General features: G+C 41.4%; 1 protein-coding gene across 1 annotated transcript in view; it reads right to left on the bottom strand.

Annotated features, from left to right (window-relative positions):
• LOC118104438 (metabotropic glutamate receptor 4) overlaps nucleotides 1–17,313 on the bottom strand; it is a 157,896-nt gene that overhangs the window by 106,096 nt on the left and 34,487 nt on the right. The window lies entirely within an intron of this gene.

Genomic DNA, 17,313 nt, shown 5'->3' with positions numbered 1-17,313 from the left:
TCTTTTTTTCAGGCCCTTTTCATCTCTGTTTGTAGTGAGAGTTGTGTGATCATTGTACAAAGCAGAATAAATAGGGAATGCACATCTGGGGTTTTTGGGGACGTCCCTCTGGTCTCCAGGCCACTGGAAAGCTGTGCTGCCACACTTTAGATGCATCTTTATTTCCATCATGTACATTCAGCATCCACACATAAACTCAGAAACCATAGACTATATAAAGATGGATGACTCATCCCCTTGTCCTCCCAATATCCAGAATTGAAGCAGAAAGCTGCCATCTTGTGCCGATGACGTCAATTGGAGCCAGAGTGTGCACGGCAGTGATCGGGGGATTTGGATGTGTCGCGGTCTGACCGACACATGCAATCGAACAATCAAGAGTCAGTCTCATTGAAACCGAAATGACCAGATAAATCAACACATCACAGTGTGACAAGAACCACCTAAAATGTTTTTAAAACCCGTCTGACATGTACTTTGACTTTTTAATTTGGATAATGTCCCATCCACTAACATGGAGTAGGAAGGGTTTATGACCTTAACTGCAGCCTGCCACCAGGGGGCAAATGAAACACTTACAATTATGTTGTCTATATTTATTTACAGTCTGTGGTAGAAACATGGCTCAATGGTAAAGAACCAGTGGGATTATGAAGGGCTCATTCTAAGCTAAACATAACAATGCTTAGTTCCAGGTGTTTACACACTAATGAAAACATAATTATTATAAGTACTACTAATAGATCCCTCTTAACTTTTCAAACTGGTCCCTCAAATGCTAGTTAACTAGTTATTTTACAGTTGGACCGAACCTGACCAGGGATGGGTTCTACTCCCTGACAGTTTGCCTCCCCTCTTGTTTCTCACACTCTGGTAACTTGATGTGTGAGTTTCATTAAAAGCTCAGTCGAGAGCGAGTCTGCTGCTGTTTTATCAGCCCGGAAAAAACGAGCTGTCAACAGCCGATCCGCTGCTCCGTCTTATCCAATCACGCACACGTATATATACATGATGTAGCGCAACACACCGTCTCTCGGAGTGACAGTTGAGCGGCGACAGTTGCTGTGGGTGAGACAGCGAGAGAAGCGGCGAGTGATGACGAGGAGGTGGCTCGTTGAGAAATAAGTGAATTCCGATCAGAGACGACAGCTGCACCGGCTTTGTTTATCCAAGGATCACAATATCTTCAGGACTAAAATACAGATTTCTCACTGAATGGTGGTGTAAACACGCCGAGTCACGCTCGTGACATTTGGCGAAGTGTCGTGCTAATAATATGACGGTAAACACGATGGTGATGTTTAAACACATGCTTTTTTCTGCTGGAGGGACTGTAATCCAATTTGTTTACTCTGAGACTGAAAGCAATTGGCTGCATAAGTCCTCATTCGGTTGAGGTTAAATCCATCTTTGTTCTAATCTCACATTTTATCTAATTTGCTAAAAAACGATTTGAGATGTGCATTCGACAAATTGCAGTTTTTAAGATGTAGAAATTAACATAAACTAATCTCTTTGAGTCCAGTCAACTAACAAATGTAGGAAAGAGTGAGATCACAAAGTATTAAATGGTGTTTCCTTAAGTTCTGAACTTTATTGTACGTCCAGGTCAGTCTTTTTTAGGTAATTATATACATGAACAATTGTTGTTTCAAGCAAATCAAATATATTATCACTCTAATTGTCATCACACTGCAAGAAGAAGCAGAACTTGAATCAGAAACTGTGACACGTCGAGATCTGAGCAGAATAGGAATCGGCCCTCGGTATCAAAGCCCCCTGAATCAAACTCAAGTCGTGAGAAACTTGGAGATTCCCACCCTCAGCACTCGCAGCCGCACAGGAGAAATGTTGCCTCCAGTGAAGCAGCTGACAAGATATTGGACAGAATTGATCAGACAGACATGCTGTGTGACTACTTAACATTCCCTGGCCGTCAGAATTCCTCTAATTGCTTCGCTGATGCTGTTCTCTCACACAGAACATGAGCCTGACATTTACCGCTACCACAAGTGGAACCCAGGAGATTGTTATAAGAGGAGCTATTCCTACACCCGTCTCGACACTTTCAACATAAATATCATATATCCACACCTACACATGTCTTTTTTAAAGATGTATATATATACATATACCTTTGTCATTCTCAAATAGAAGTAACTGATCAAGGGAAGATGACTACGTACTATATGTTCTATAAATACAAATATTTTAAGACCTACACCAAATATAGAAATTGTCATGAGAATCTTTTTTAAAGCTCTTGTCTTGTCAATATTAAATACCAAATTTCAGGTGTTATCTCACTTAAACTACAATACTTTGTATATATCTTGTTAACATTGTATACATCATTACTATTTTTATTTTATTTTACTCATGTTAACTTAGGGCTGGACTATATGGCCAAAAAAAATCTAAATCAAAAATCTCATATCAGTCGATATCAATAAATATCACGATAAACGTCAAACTGTTATTGACGTTTAAAGACTCATTTATGGGCAGAGAATGACAAACACTTGATAAACAGCAAAACCTGTTATAGATCCTCCTCTCTGTATTTGCACAAAGCATAAGAAACATATCAATATATATTATATTGCGATAATTATTGATATTGTTTCATTGCCTATAACCTATGTTTACACCACATTACTTATCTATCGCCTTTTTACTGATGTTTTTATCCCCTTTGCTGCTGTTTCCAGTTGAGCGACAAACAAATGATAATCTTATCTTCAATCTTTTCTACATAGCGTATGTTTGAAAGCTTTATAAAAAAATGTAAAAAAATGTATTCCCATGTTTCTCCAAAGGAGGGAACACGTTATTCATTCCATCACATCACTGACACTTGAACGCGACACAGGGCCGTCTCCTGGAGCCTCCCACCATGTGTGTGTTATGTCCCCAGACCCTGGCGAGCCTTGGCTGGGGCCTGTATCCACTGCACGCAGCAGCGTCTCAGCCAGAGGCGGCTTCCATGGGGGGATGCGTTCCCAGATCTCTTCATCATCTGTGGCGTGTTAGACACGTGTGTAATGGTCTTTCTCATGCCTCAGTGCAGATTGTATTCACTCTGCAGAAACTACATGCAGAATTTGATGGTGGGGGGTTGGTGTCAAACGGGTTTCCAGAATTCCCAATAGGTGTACTGGCCTTTTCACGAATAGACGTCCAGACGACACACACACACACACACACACACAAACAGGCTGGAGGCACAACACGAGCACCGGTATGCCCACGTTGACAATGTGCACACACACGCACACGCCGGGGCATGTGTGCAGAGGAGAAACACACCAGCAGAGTTTGTTTGCAGTTCCCCTGCACTGTTTGGCATTTGTAATACTGACAATCACTATAGGTCAAACCAAATTGCCTGTTGTCCGAGGTGTCGTGAAAACAAGTTGGCCTGAATAATTACTCACCCAGCCGCACTCCGGCTGCCTGCGGACCTCTTATGTTTACAGGGGCTATGATTTTTTTTAATCAGATGTCCCCCGCGAGGAGGAGGAGGAGGATAAAAAAATATATATATATATAAGCACCATAACAGGATTTAATCTGATGTTATAGCATCTTGACAATTGATCTCCGCTGCTCGGCCGAGCTGCTTGATAAGAAAGTGCTCCGGCTTCCCGCAGACAGCTGATTATGTTTTGTGGCCACAACCTGTCCTTTTCCCTGTCTGACACCAGTCTATAACAGCAGTGATCAGTAAGCTCCTGTAATCACCAGTGTAGGACTTGTGGGAATGATAAGGATGAAAAGAGCAAAGCTAAGCCTCCACAGACCGGCCCCCCTCACCTCCACAGCTCAATACATCATCTTGTTCAATAATAAACCGCGTCAATCTTTTTGCCTGTCAACAGATTTATTAGGTCACAGTGTGATACGGACGTTTCCTGATGAAGTGAGGATCAGTGGCTTCATCAGCACACGCACCAAGCTTTAGATATCATATGATTCACAAGGCGATTGTATATTTTAAGCCTTTTGTTTTTTCTGTCCTGAAGATAAGCTCAGAGACGTGATTGCATATGTTCGCTGATCAGTAAATCCACCCGGGGGAAAATATTTAATCAACCTTGTGTAGCTCAATATTAAATCAATATCTTTCCATTTTTTTCCCACAGCCAGATTAGCACATGTCAAAGCTAAAGGCATTGACGCACTCTGAATGCTGCCATTTGTATTCAAACCACCGACCTTCATTCTCTAGAAAATAGAAGCGCGCACACGCCTGTGCTTTCCCTTCGCTTCACGCCTACGAGCCTGATTGGTTATTAAAGACTCAACGCATGCATGCAATGAGTGAAATGGCATTTTCATCAAGCTGCAACTAATGATTCCTGACCGTGACCTTCTGGATCGATCAAATCATTATTTTGTCCATTTGTTGGAAAATTCTGATCACACTGCAAAACCCCCAAAAAGGTTTTCATGATACTACATCGTGAAAAAACAACTTAGTTACCGAAATGTGATTTTTGAATAAACTGAATAAAATAATATTTAATGACGCTATGAACTTGACTTTGCTTTATTAAGTTCCTTTAGTTTTCTAAGGTGGCAAAACACAAAATTTTAGGTGAATGTTTTCGTTTGTATGGCAGAAGTTTACTGAGACTGTTGCTTCAAATGTAATGAATCCTTTTCTAAGTAATTCTAACATGGTGGCTCAGGAAGTGGGGCATTTCGTCCCCTTACCAGAGGGTCGTTGGTTCGATCCCCAGCTCCTCACGTCCACAGGCTGTGAGAATGATGTGCAAATGTGACTTGCAGTGCAAAATAGCTCTGAGTGCTCATTAATGACTAGAAAAGGTCATGTCAAATATCTGTAGGAAACCTAGTAACCGGGTGGGAAAGGACAAATACCTGAAGATGATACAAATTATTGTTTGGAAAAATCACTCTAATTTGGTATATTTTAATATTGTGATATCGTTTTTTGAGCAAAAGATAATTAGTTGGCAAAACTTTTCTGGCAAAACTCAGGAGTTTGAGTCAAGCCTCAAATTAAAACCTTATTTCATCTAAACTGCTAATTTGTTCGATATGAATAATTGAGGCTGTTCAAAACACAATGTGATTTTTTTTATCTTTGCCGAACTCCTCTTCCCACAACCTACTTATCTACTTTCATGTGTTTACCCAGAACAACCTTTATGTGATTGTGGCTGTATTCACAAAAAGAACACGGAGGGATCCAAGGCTGCAACTACAAATAACGTTCATCATCTAATAATTATAATCACTTCTATGTTCTTGATGATTTCATTAATAATTTGCTCTACAAAGTGTCAGTAATATGTCCTTCAAAACGTGAACTTGTTGTCTAACAAATAGAACAAACCCAAAGATTTAAAATTCACTATGTGCAAAGACAAAGAAATCAATTCTTTATAAGAATTTTTGATAACTTTGAAACTTGGATAGATAATTAATCATAAGTAAATTAATAACCATTATATTTCACTGGCTATATACTTGTTAAAATAATCTATTCAAAATACTACAAATATATGAAAAATCACATTACATTGAATGAAATAAACTGTGGTCCAGTGTTACAATTAACATGACAAAACTCAATCACTGTTTGACTGCCTTGGCCCCTTATGAGCACAGCGGCTGACCATGTGCATCCCTCTACGGCCACAGGCTACTTCCAGCATGTTAACACAACGTGTCACAGAGGAAAAGTCGCCTCAAACTGAATTCATGAGCATGACAGTGAGTTCAGTGAACTCCAGTGACCTCCACAGTCACCAGATCTGAATCCAACACATGCACCTTCGGGACGTGGCAGAGCGGAAGATTGGCAGAATGAATGGGCCGCCGACAAATGTGCAGGAAAGGATGTGATGCTACTGAATTAGGACGGAGCAGGATCTCAAAGGGATGTTGAGGAATCAATGCCGCGAAGAAGTGAATGTGTTTTTTTGAGAGCAAACGGAAGAAGAGCTCTACCCGCTATTGGTGAGTTGGTCCTAATAAAGTGCTTATTTCATATGCCACCGCAGGCAAATCAGCAGGCATGTGACTGATTCCTGCAGGGAATTGTCCATTGAAGCAAGAGTCAATGTAGAAATTAGTGCATCTATTTCCTCCTCAGTTCATTTCTATATTAGATCTCGGCAACTGTCAAATAGAAAATGAGATTCGAAGGGCTGAGCGAACACCTGACATTTACCGCTCAGATTTATTTCAGCGGGTGTAGTTTTTCCATGCACACTTGTTTCTATTAAGTGCCATTTAGGGTGAAGGGGTGTATAGGCATCAGGTATAAAGGCAGAGAAACTGGTCCAACACATAAAACAGTCACTCACACATCTAGTTTACAGTCTCCAAACTGATCTGACCTACATGGGATTGGACAGTGGGAGGAAACTGGAGCATCGGGGAGGAAACTAACAACCAGCATGAGCTGAACACACAGAAAGAAACACAGGAGGAGACATGAGAGATAAATCAGATCTGTTCCCCGCACAATAAAAACACTCTGCTTTTTAAAGATAATGTTTTCCCCTGGGTAACCATGCAGAGTCGTTGTGTGTCTGTCACACCGCCAGCTGATAATAACTGGTCCAACTTAACAGAACTAGATTTTAAAAGGATTGTGCTGCTTCCAGTGTTTGAATTAAAAGTTGGATTCAGAAGCTGCAGATGGAAAAACAAATCATGGATAAACATGAGGTTGTTTTCCTGTGCAAATTCATTGCCGGCTGGAACAGCAAGAAGGTTCAGGGTTCAACCTTCCCTGGGGGGCGGGGGGGGTTGCATGTTCTCCCTGTGCCCTGTGTGGGTTTTCTCCAGGTAGTCCAGCTTCCTCCCACAGTCCAAAGACACGCAGCTTAGGTTAAATAGGAGCCTCTAAATTACCTGTAGGTGTGAATGTGAGTTATTTGTCTCTGTGTGGTTGTTCGTCTCACAGACTGATACACTTCCTCCCACTATTAAGAAATTAAGCCAAAATATTCCAAATATGAACATCGATGACCCCATTTGATGCCAGAGTCTGTGCAGGACGGCGTCACGGTAACAAGGTGCCACCGATACACGGACTCAACCAAACCTGTAAGTAATTGGGGTAAAAACGACCTAAAATGACATAAACCATCTCGGAGATAAAGTTATGTCCATGTCTCATTGAATAACATGGAGGAGGCAGGGTTTATACATATCTATACATTTGTCTTTATATACAGTCTATGGCAGTAAAACACGACAGGCTGCATGTAAAAGGACCAACCGCCAATGTAATGGACTGTGATGGACTGGCTTTCCATCCAGGATGTAGCCCGCCTCTCACCCAGTGTCTTCTGGGATTGTCTCCACCTCCTGACATGAAACTCAAGGGATAAGTGCTGTAGATAATGGATGGATGATTTAGGAGAACAAATTCCTGGTATGTAAAGGCTGTTATTGTCACACTAAACTAAAGATTTGGATCCAGAGGTCTGAAACCAGGCGAAGTTGTTATCTTGTCACTCAAAAGTATCACTGAGGATGAAATGAACATTGATTCTTTGATACAGCTACAGATCAGCCCACATGGGTTAGATAAAGGCAGCAGGAGGTGTTAGTTCTCATGTGTTTGTACTTGTTTTCGCTGCCATATTCAATGTGACACAAACACACAACTGACACGGTCACAAATTCAAAGGGACAAACCAATTCAATGGATTCTACGCAGTCAAAAAAAATTGGTATCTATTGAAAGTGTACTGAGTCAAGTGGGAATTCACAGGCAGATCTCACACTCTCTGTGTTTTCATGTTTTAAGGAAAATGTGTCTGTTAAAGACAGATTTAATTTCCATATAAACGAACAGATATACACAATTAAACGTGTAAACAAGCAGCCTGTAAGACACACATGCACATATGTGCTTAAAGCCAGACAGACACACACACACACTTAGCCACACAAACACAAGAGTGTGTCTGGCGTGTGAAGAAAAACTGACAGATGGTAGAAGGTCTGGATCTGGATTCCGGATGCACGTTTGTCAACTCTTGAAGATACAGAAATGTTGTTACGTCTGATTTGCACAGACACACAGTCACTTTTATTCGTCGGGATGAGATCACAGCTAAGGCGAAAATATAATTACGGAGCAAAACAATATAATTATACAGGAAAACACGCCACACACAGATCCGACTGAAGAGGCCAGCACTCGCCTCCAGTAATTTGTCTCTTCCGTGCAAGCGAAACAGAGTGAGAAGGAAAGAAAACATGTATCATGAAGGATCACAAGCAATGCAATCAGGAATTACTCCTGATTTAAAACATTTATTTAAGTCACATCCGATCTTGGTGAAACCTCGGGGATGCAGCTCTTATATTCTTACTTTTTTTTCGTCAGAACTTTCAGACAGAGGAGTCACTTATTCATTCAGCAGCAGAACAACACCAGAAGTGGAGAAGCAATAATAAAGATAGTTTTGCAGTGATAGTGCAAGAGAGCGTGTGTGTGTGTGTGTGTGTGTGTGTGTGTGTGTGTGTGTGTGTGTGTGTGTGTGTGTGTGTGTGTGTGTGTGTGTGTGTGTGTGTGCGCCCTGAGCACAAAGATAGCCCTTGGATCGTATTGTATCACTTCCTCCATTACATCAAAGCTCGGGGAGTTGGCCAGCTGCTTTTTAAAAGGATCGAAAATGATGTCTACAACTTAGTTTTTGGAACGAGACGACTGTTCACAACACGCTGAAGCTACTCATGTTTTTCTGTGGTGGTGTGTTAAGATAGTCAAATCAATTTTTAATGATTTTAATGTTTTTCTAATTTCCAATTCATCAGAAGGTTTTGGGGCTGGACCACAGAACGAATCGTCCCATAGGAGAAGAAGCAGTTTAGTGGCACTTCCTCTGTGTTTCCAGTTAAATAGTTCCTTATGTGATTTTTGACTCTACAAATGATTCAAATCTAAATCTCCTCTGTTTTCAACTGGTCATGTAACTGGATTAGGAACCACTGACTTCAAACATGCATGTGAATCAACAGTCACTGCCAATAGTGGAATCAAGCTAACATGTACCCTTGTTCGGATTTAGGATTTGGCCAAATCACCAAAACATCAGGACAGCCAGACCAGCAGTGTGTGCATGAGCAGAATGAAATAACATGGATGAGGCTAAAGCTCCTCTCCTGGTCCGAGGAACAGCGGGTTACCAAGTGTAATAATGTCTGACTGATCGGAATCAAAAAAACCGAGGCTGATACATCTTGTTACTGTATATTAAATATCAACAAAAGGAAGAAAGAAGGCGTGTTGGCTTCATAGCTGCACAAACAGTCAGCATTTTGTTAATGGAGCAATTGGAGGGCAGAGCAGGGTGGGGGGACACACGCTACAGGAAAACACAGAAAATGGAAAAATATCACCTCCCTGAACCGAGCGGGATGATTATCTGCAGCTCCCACAATGACTTACAGTACTGCAGCCAAAATGGCTCTCATTTTGAAATTACACACCAACAATGTCCTGTAGCATCTTTTCATTTGTGCCTCGTTTTCCCTCCTGGACACAACAATGACACGCTCCAGTCTTCTATCACATGAAGAATGTGATATAGTCTCAATGGAAATATGCTTATACTGAAACCTTTAAGTAACAGCAATGACACAATACGACTTGAATGTGCCTGTAAACACCACAACTTTGTGAAAGCATAATGTGTAACTGCATGAACTACAAACATCATATAACAAATTGATTTCACAACAGTTTGGACTCAACTTTAAACACGTTGCATGAAGTTAATCGACAGCGAAGAGGACAACAAAGTTAAAAAGGCTTGGGAGGGAATGACTCGAGTGTGAACAATCACATCGTGGCTGACTGAGTGGGTTTGGTCGGGGCGAGAAGATGCCTCGATGGGCTGATCCCAGTTTATCTTGATTTAGCTGTCATTCCCCCAAACGAGCTGCTAAATCAATTTTGACGCGGGGCCGTCATTCCGCTGTGTCACTCGAAGGTTTATGGGCGAATAAAAACCATCAGAACAAGATGAGATGAAGCATGAAATTTCATGACATCAACCATTCCCCCCCCCGTTTCAAGAAGGCACCATAAGAGGGCCATAACGGGGTTAGGAGAAATATGTCAGAAAGCGGAGGATTGACGACCATAAAAGAAGTCAGATTATCGCCTGCACTATTTATCAGGCTCCTCCAGAGTCTTTAAACTTGTGGGCAACCTACAGGCTGTAAATAAAGATGGACAATGTGTCTGCTGCAACCTTCTAGACGTCCATACACGTGCTCGACCAATCGAGAGTCAGTCTCAGCTGTCAATCATGACATTTCACCATGTTTCCATAGCATCAACTCAGTGATTTAAACCAAATGTACGGGACAAAAATGTAAATTGAACAAAGTGTGATAAGAACAACCTGAAAGGACAGAAATCATTTTCAAGATAAATTTAAGGAAAGTGTTTTTTGACATGTTCCTTTTAGTCTGTTCCATGTCCCTTCCACTAATATGGAGGAGGCAGAGTTTATGACCTACACTGTGATCAGTTGGCGATCGAGACGCTTTGGCTTCACTTGTCGGGGGCAGCTATGTCGTCCGTCTTTACGTAAACAATCTATGGTGCGACCTGTGTTAAAAAGCAGTGGTGAATCTATAAAAAGAAAAAAATAAGGTGTTGTATTAAATAGAGCCATGTGTGCTATAGATTGAAAGGACACTGTCAAATAAAAATAAAAATGTTATATATTTAGAAAAGTATGAACAGAAATGAGAAACAATTAGAAGCAAAGTTAACACGATAAACTTCTTCTTTTACATTTGAGACTAAATTCTGAATTAACACAAAAAGCGTGGATTTCATTTTGTAGATTTTATCAAATTTCCAAAGAAAGAAGACGACATGATATCATGGTTTTGGGGGGAAACCACTGCAGATGTGATGGTTTCATGTCACCTGCTGGAGAGTTGGTGCTACCTGCTGTTTGTAATAACAGTAGTTGACGCAAGGTGACGTCAGAAACATTGACTACAAAGATAACCCAACTTATTGTAATGTCTTATAAGCTGTATACGAAATAATCAAACCTTCACAAAACACCTAAAGTATCTGGAATCCCTTTGAGCGTGTGATGTCACTGCTCATTTAGCTTGACAGGCGTTGATTATTTCGTATGGAAATGTGCTTTTTGTTTCATTTTGAGAACAAAAAAATGTTAAAAGTGATGGATCGTCCCGTGTCAAACATTAACTGCCGACAATTTCATCAATGCTGCGGAAGAGCAGTTACTGCACCGTTTCTGGATCGCACCAATCAAACAGGAATTGATTTTTACCAAACTGGTCCGAAGCCAAAACGTCTGCAGGAGTCGAAGATCAACTGGGGGGAAATAACCGTTAACTTGCTAAAAAGAGGTTGCAACAAAGCAGATGGTGAGCGACCTCTGGGAGGGAGGGACGTGATGTGATGGAGCTGTGACCACAAAACAGCTGCAGAATGGATCAGCTCGCTCATTCAAGGAATCATGAGAGAGGCTGTCAGCTGCTAATGATATCTGCCATCCTCCTCGCAGGGCGCCGTGCGGCTGAGCTTCCGCCAGATGCATATATTTTGAATGAGATCGACAATGATAGCTTTTACCTTGCGAGCTCTGGTGTAATGGCAGCTTTTGCTAAGTGTTGTTTTAAAGCGTGCACACACTCAGAAGTGAGTCACGGCTGTAGCAAATGCACCAGTGAAGGAAAAAGTGAGCAGTTTTAGAATCTGAATTTTAAAAAAAGGGCCAAACTAAAGAAGTACACATCAAATAAATTATTCTAAAAGTGAGTTTCTGTCATTTTAGGTTGTTGATGTATGTTCGAGTGGTAATTTTTCTAGCAAACTTCGATTTAATTAGTTAGTCGAAACTTGCGATTGGTCAAGCAGAAGTATCGGTGGGACCTCGACACAGTGAGATATGTCCCTTTAAAAGCTAAATTATGTACATTTGCAAATAAATTACAAGTAAAATCACGATCTTGGATCATTGTATTGCACTGCAGCAATTGAAATACCTGTAAACACGTTATTTTTAATATATATATATAAAAATAACTTTAAATAATAACCTATATTGTATCTTTTCTGCATTGTTTGTGCCGTAAAATATAAATTTTCATATCAGAGAACAATGTATTAGGTAACAGTAATAACAGACTGTGCATAATTTGTAATCTGCCTTAAAAATGTATTTCTCAACACATTCACATTTGTTATTTACAAGTTTTAACCGGCAAAGCTATCATGTAAAAATAATTCATTGGAAAATAATGCTCGACAGCTCAGGGTCTCGCTCGCAATCAACAATTCATATTGTGTGGTGTTTACCCTGCACTAAACATTATTGGCTGTGCTTTTTCATGACAGTTTGACAGTTCAAACCACTTAAACTGCTTGACCATAATTTCAGCGATGCCGTGCGAGGGCAGTAACAGCCCAGGTCAGAATCAGATGTGAAAACCTTTATGAAAATCCCCGGCAGAGGATATTTGCCGGTGCAAGATGTTCGGTAAGATTCAGACACAATGTGCAGACGCATATCCAATAAGCTCAGTCCGTCGGCTTGTGTGCGTCTCTGGTGGGAAACTCATAAACAAGATCATTAACTCGGGGTAAGAGAAAATGTCAGAATGAGTGGGATGCTGAAGGCCTGTGTGCTTTTGCATGAAAAAGTCAGCCTCTTGTATTTTTCCTCCTCTAAAGTCATTGTTGTTTTGTTTTGTGTTTGTTTTCCCCGGTCTGTGGTCCCTGCGCTGCTGAAACTAACCCCTCCAGTGGACGTGCGGTGGTTTGTCCAGCCAGCAGTAAGCTGTAATGTCAGAACAAGGAGCCGGCAAAATGCTTCCCAGTGAGCATTAAGGGCCGGAGCGCGCTGAGCCTCTTATTGCTGGGTCACTGCCTCTCCATTCTGCTCCTCATGTGCACCACAGAGTGAAACTAATGAAATTTATAAAAACATTTTTTTTTTCTCTTTCAGCTGAACGAGAGCCACACTTTGCTGCAGCGGAGGTGAGAAGAATTATTATAGAGTTTTTTATAAAGATGGACGAGAAAATTGAAGCCCCCAGTAGCTGACTGCATCATAGGACCCTGTCTCTTCCATGTTAACGGACAGGACATGAACCAAACTAAAAAGTAGATGTTAAATAATTTTTTCTTTTAGATGATTTATGTCATTTTTGGCACTTTTTTAATCACCCTGCCAAATGTCCGTGCTCATTTTTACTCGAACAGTGATGCGAGTTGCTAAGTAAATAAATCAGTCGGTCAATATATCGTTAATGAATAAGCTTCTCTGCACAGAAGCTAATAAAGACATGTATACATACACATACAGCATATATACTCACTTTATTTAAATTTACTGTGTTTCAACCATAGACTGGATATAAAGATGGACGACATGACTGTACCCCATAAGTAAAGACAACCTCTCGATCGCCTCCCAGTCGCTGGCAGCAGTATAGGCCATAAGCCCTGCCTTTCCCATGTTAGTGGATGGGACATGGGCCAAACTAAAAAGTAAACTCTGGCCCCAAATTGTGTAATTATCCCAAGATGGCAGCGTTCTTATAATTTTTATCATTCTCCTTGTTTCTGGAGAGCAAGAGGAAGTGGAGCCGCGTCGACCATCTTGTTTCCCAGCTCCAGCAGAGATGAGCAGGTAGCGGAGAGGGGCAGGCCTGTGTTGTCGGTGTCTGTCAACTCTGTGAACTGAATAATGTTGTCATCTGACACGATTTATCTGTGATCTTGGATTACCCCCCCACACACACACACACACACACACACACAATTTTCCACTGAGATGTTCTCGAGCTGCAGCTCCCGGTCCGTGTGCTACAGTTACATAAGGTTGAAGTAAAATATTCATCAAGCTGCTCTGGTCCACATCTGTATGCAGCGGAGTGCTGAGGAAACACTTTTCCGTAAACCTGATAACTACACCGGGGCGGGCGCTTCTGCCGCCGCTGCTGGCTTTAAAGTGGTTTGTGTGTAAATGTGCTTGATTGCTTTTGTGTACGCTTGTATCAAGTGTTTATATACATGTTGCGTTTGAGAGGTGCAGTCATGCACGTGGTTTGTGTGTGTGTGTGTGTGTCTGAGTGTGTGGGTGAACAAGCATACAGCAGTGCACGTTTCTAAATGCCTCACAGTCTGCCTGTCTTCATCAGTATGCTGAGCTGGTATCCGTGTGCATGCATTGCCTCAATTTAAAGCAAACATTTATGTTTGGCTGCAGCGACCTGCTGGTTCCTTTTCTCGCCTGACGCTAGATCGTGCATGCAAATGTGTCGCAGGTTGCAGGGCGTGTTACGAGGCGGCAGTAAAGTTCAAACCTTCCGGGGTCATCAGCGGGTCCTCTAGGACCAGGAGGAGCAGCTGGCATCTGCCTGAGCGGTGGATCCCTGGGAAGCCATAACTCAGGACCCCACCTTGATGACCACACACCACTCTCTATTAAAGTTTTACAGTTTAATCTATATAACTGACCAGACTGCTTTACATCATGTCAGGAGCATACTCTCTTTTTTGATTGTTGTAATGACTGTTATTCAATTAGAGTGGATGTTGATTGATTGGCCCTCGGAAAGCGTTTGATTTTTCAAGTCGCGCGACTCACAGGCCCGAGTGATGGTAACTGACGATGAACTGGTGAGATCTCGCTGTGTTGATCTTCTCAACCTGCCGTCTGACTGGAGCAGCTTTCTGAAACCTCCAGCTGTCTGCATACGAGGAGGCAGGAGAGGGGGACGCTTACACACTGTACACATTGAGGATAAAGATAAAGGAGATCAGAAGAGTCCAAATTAAATATGCAAGGACACCGCTTACGTGCTTTAATGAAGAGAGGGTGAGCGCTGTGCTAATGACCAAAGATTTGAGGCTTCCATGGGAGAGTGGGATCAAGAGCGCACTGCTGGAGACGCTCATTACCGTGTCCCGCACAGACCCTCACCTATGTGAGCGCGTATATTGGCATATTTATTGTGTGGGAGCAATGTAGAGATCATGCACAGGGCTTTGCAGGTATGATTAGATGCACACATACACCGGCTTCCCTCAGATTAATGTTGACAAGCAGCATAACTCTGATGTGGTTTGTAAAAGGGTGGAATCTGAGAGATTAACAACTCATCCTGTATAAACCGTAGAGCAGGGTGGAGTTTGTGGAGCATCATATTACCCAATACACAAAGAAAGCATTAAAAACGTATAAATGTTAAAACCTACCGAAACTCAGAGGCCAAATGATTGATTTTCAAATTAACTCACATATTTACGATGATTTACTGCGACTTTTGTTACCTAACAGTAAATACTGATTTCTCTGTTGGCCAATAAACATCAGGGAATACCAGCTTCTCACAGACAAATCAGTATTGGTGGTTATGCTTTATGATGGACACTTTTACTAAATAAATAAATAAAGACAAGTTGTGTTTTTTATGTTTAAAGTTTGTGGAAAAGAATATGTAAAGTTTCTTAATGTAATTACTAGTATTTGTAAAATATCAGACATAATAATATGTCTTTGTCCTAAGGTTCGATAACAACATCTTAGGAAACAGTGCAAATACATGTATGTTTCACTGCCCCCAGAAATCCATACTGGTCAGACACTATACAGGCAATTACCTAAGTATGAGTATTGCTATAGTATTCATGCAGCAGACATATGCATGAAGTCTCACGTTTTTACCTCCAGACTCACATGTCATTGGCTTCGCTCGTACCTCGTCATCATCGGTGACGTAAAAACACCAGATTTAGACAATAAAATAATAAGTGCTTCCTGATCATGGCTCAGTAATAACATCTGATCACACTGCAGAGCCTCATTCCTGCAGAGCGCCGGGATAATGGTGTTGATCACACTCGAGGGCGGGAGAGGGAGCAGTGCCAGAGTCCGGTCTGGTTCAGTCTAACACAAGAGAGAACGAGCAGAAACAAAAACCTATTTCTAATTTCCACCACCTGAGGCTGTAACTACTTTCATTAATATTCAATCAGCCAGTAATTTCTTCAATGTATCTATTGATCTATGAAATACCCCAAATTCATCAAAGTGTCCATCTCATTGTCTTTGTCTTGTATATTTTTGTCCAAAGACAAATCTGAACAATAGTAAGTTAATTCATGACATTGGAGAAGATGAATTTAGGACATTTGTGCTTGAAATGTTTTTATTGATAAATTAATCAACTTGAATATCATTACGTAGAGTAAGTACCTCTGCCGAGCTCCAGCAGTCCCCTCATGAAACCACATTCAAATTCACTAGATCCATAAAATCCATAAATCATCAGGATCCATGAATTATTCTCTGAGGAATTGGTAAAAAAATGTCAAAAACCAAGAAAACGCCCAATCACACAATGTTAAAGAAATTGAAATATAAATCCTGGATCCACACCAAAATCTAACGGGTTCGTTCTCGGCTCATGTTTCATCCTTCTACCAAGTTACGTGAAAATCCATGCGGAAGTTTTTGCTTAATCCTGCTGACATAGAAACCAACCAACCAACCAACCAACAAATCCTCGTCCTCAGTAATTTCCTCTGATCATCATCCTTCTCTATTTCCCTTTACAGATCTTTGAGGTCTCTGTCACAGGCTGCACTCTGATCCTGTTTTGCTCCGTGTACAATGACACCGTGACAAAAAAAAACACTAAGACAGATGCTTTGACAAGATGAGGTTCAGACGTGCGGCTTCTCCGCTGAGGATTCAAATCATCAACATTTATGGAGCAGCCCGATCAAAATCCAGTCTGTAGTCAGGGAGGTTAAAACCCGATGTGATGACGGGAAACCCGGAGCCGCAGAGGACAGACAGTTAATCAGCCGCAGAGGACAGACAGTGAATCAGCCGCGGGGACCGTTTTGTGACCCAGACACACCGTCTCACCTCGAGGTGTTTATAAGCAAGACGGGAGGGAATAAAGTTTGATTTAGACATGAATTTTAATGCAATATCAAGGTGAAGGAGGGAACTCTCCGGATTATTATCAGTGCTTTAAGTCGGTTTCTGAAGTCTGAGCATTATCTGAGGAAGAATCCCTCGCTCTAATTACACAGAATTTCAATAAGCCACTAACTCGCCCGGGCCCACTGAAAGTAATTTGAGTTATATCTATGCTAAAATGTTTAACTGTCCGTGAAACTGTTTCAAACACACGACGGAACTCTGCGAAACGTAATTCCCTCTAAAGGAGAGAAAGGTGTGTTATTCTGCTGTGAGCCGAGCCGTAAATACCAATCAAACCTTCAATAGTGTAGAA

The sequence above is a fragment of the Hippoglossus stenolepis genome, chromosome 3 (genome assembly GCF_022539355.2).
Source record: "Hippoglossus stenolepis isolate QCI-W04-F060 chromosome 3, HSTE1.2, whole genome shotgun sequence".
In the NCBI taxonomy this organism is placed as follows: domain Eukaryota; kingdom Metazoa; phylum Chordata; class Actinopteri; order Pleuronectiformes; family Pleuronectidae; genus Hippoglossus; species Hippoglossus stenolepis.
The sequence above is the reverse complement of the archived record's forward strand: the minus strand, read 5'-3'. Positions and strand labels throughout refer to the sequence as shown.